Here is a 2,500-nt window from a genome sequence, read left to right on the forward strand (position 1 = left end):
AAAGTGTTTCTGAGCGGTGTACCAGGGGCACGGAGAAAAGTTGTCGTACCATAGGCACGAGGAGTGTGTGTGTGTGTGTGGCTTAGTGTTTCTGAGCGGTGTACCAGGGGCACGGAGAAAAGTTGTCGTACCATAGGCACGAGGAGTGTGTGTGTGGCAAAGTGTTTCTGAGCGGTGTACCAGGGGCACGGAGAAAAGTTGTCGTACCATAGGCACGAGAAAAGTTATCGTAGCATAGGCACAAGCAGTGTGTGCGTGTGTGTGGCAAAGTGTTTCTGCGCAGTGTACCAGGGGCATGTTTGAATTTACATTCTGGAGTACCAGGGGCACGAGGATTTTGCCAGTGGTGTTTTGCTTTGTCAGTGGGAGGGGGCTTAAGTGTGGGTCCACGGGGCATGCTGGAGGTCAAGGTCCATGCTGGATATGCGGTGGAGGGTAACTGCAGGAGAAGGAAAGCTAGTGGGGGATTAGAGCAGGGGAGGATGTGCGTCCCCGGGGCCTGCTGGAGGTCAAGGTCCATGCTGGATATGCGCTGGAGCGTAACTACAAGAAAGGTAAGCTAGTGGGGGACTAGAGCAGGGGAGGATGTGCGTCCCCGGGGCATGCTGGAGGTCAAGGGCCATGCTGGATATGCGGTGGAGGGTAACTGCAGGAGAAGGAAAGCTCATGGGGGATTAGAGCGGAGGAGTATGTGGGTCCTCGGGGCCTGCTGGAGGGCAAGGGCCATGCTGGATTTGTGGTGGAGGGTAACTGCGGGAGAAGGAAAGCTAGTGGGGGAGTAGAGCAGAGGAGTATGTTGGTCCCCGGGGCCTGCTGGAGGTCCAGGTCCATGCCCGATGTGAGTAGCAGCAGGGCCAGCGCGCCCAGGAGCACATCTTTTTCGACCGTAAAGGGAGACAGGAGGCCGACTCACTGCCTCGGCTAAATGGAGAGGGAATTTCAGAAGGGCCAGGGCAAAAGCATGGACCTTTTCAGCTGTAAGGGAGGCAAGAGCAAGGTGTGATGTAGGTCCCCGGGGCCTGCTGGAGGTCCAGGTCCATGCCCGATGTGAGTAGCAGCAGGGCCAGCGCGCCCAGGAGCACATCTTTTTCGACCGTAAAGGAGACAGGAGGCCGACTCACTGCCTCGGCTAAATGGAGAGGGAATTTCAGCAGGGCCAGGGCACAGGCATGGACCTTTTTCAGCTGCAAGGGAGGGAAGAGCAAGGTGTGATGTAGGTCCCCGGGGCCTGCTGGAGGTCCAGGTCCATGCCCGATGTGAGTAGCAGCAGGGCCAGCGCGCCCAGGAGCACATCTTTTTCGACCGTAAAGGAGACAGGAGGCCGACTCACTGCCTCGGCTAAATGGAGAGGGAATTTCAGAAGGGCCAGGGCAAAAGCATGGACCTTTTTCAGCTGTAAGGGAGGCAAGAGCAAGGTGTGATGTAGGTCCCCGGGGCCTGCTGGAGGTCCAGGTCCATGCCCGATGTGAGTAGCAGCAGGGCCAGCGCGCCCAGGAGCACATCTTTTTCGACCGTAAAGGGAGACAGGAGGCCGACTCACTGCCTCGGCTAAATGGAGAGGGAATTTCAGCAGGGCCAGGGCACAGGCATGGACCTTTTTCAGCTGCAAGGGAGGGAAGAGCAAGGTGTGATGTAGGTCCCCGGGGCCTGCTGGAGGTCCAGGTCCATGCCCGATGTGAGTAGCAGCAGGGCCAGCGCGCCCAGGAGCACATCTTTTTCGACCGTAAAGGGAGACAGGAGGCCGACTCACTGCCTCGGCTAAATGGAGAGGGAATTTCAGAAGGGCCAGGGCAAAAGCATGGACCTTTTCAGCTGTAAGGGAGGCAAGAGCAAGGTGCGATGTAGGTCCCCGGGGCCTGTTGTCGTACCATAGGCACGAGTGGTGTGTGTGTGTGGCAAAGAGTTTCTGCGCAGTGTACCAGGGGCACGGGGAAAGGTTGTTGTACCATAGGCATGAGAAAAGTTGTCGTACCATAGGCACGAGAAAAGTTGTCGTACCATAGGCACGAGTGGTGTGTGTGTGTGGCAAAGTGCTACTGAGCGGTGTACCAGGGGCACGGCGAAAAGTTGTTGTACCATAGGCACGAGAAAAGTTGTTGTACCATAGGCACGAGAAAAGCTGTCGTACCAGGGGCACGGAGGAAAGTTGTTGTACCATAGGCCCGAGAAAAGTTGTCGTACCATAGGTACGAGGAGTGTGTGTGTGGCAAAGTGCTACTGAGCGGTGTACCAGGGGCACGGCGAAAAGTTGTTGTACCATAGGCACGAGAAAAGTTGTTGTACCATAGGCACGAGAAAAGCTGTCGTACCAGGGGCACGGAGGAAAGTTGTTGTACCATAGGCCCGAGAAAAGTTGTCGTACCATAGGCACGAGGAGAGTTTGTGTGGCAAAGTGCTACTGAGCGGTGTACCAGGGGCACGGCAAAAAGTTGTTGTACCATAGGCACGAGAAAAATTGTTGTACCATAGGCACGAGAAAAGTTGTCGTACCATAGGCACG

This window comes from Rhamphochromis longiceps, unplaced genomic scaffold, assembly GCF_057381845.1.
Source record: "Rhamphochromis longiceps isolate RC_006_pf unplaced genomic scaffold, R_longiceps_female_GT1.1 unmapped_scaffold_3, whole genome shotgun sequence".
Taxonomy (NCBI): Eukaryota; Metazoa; Chordata; class Actinopteri; order Cichliformes; family Cichlidae; genus Rhamphochromis; species Rhamphochromis longiceps.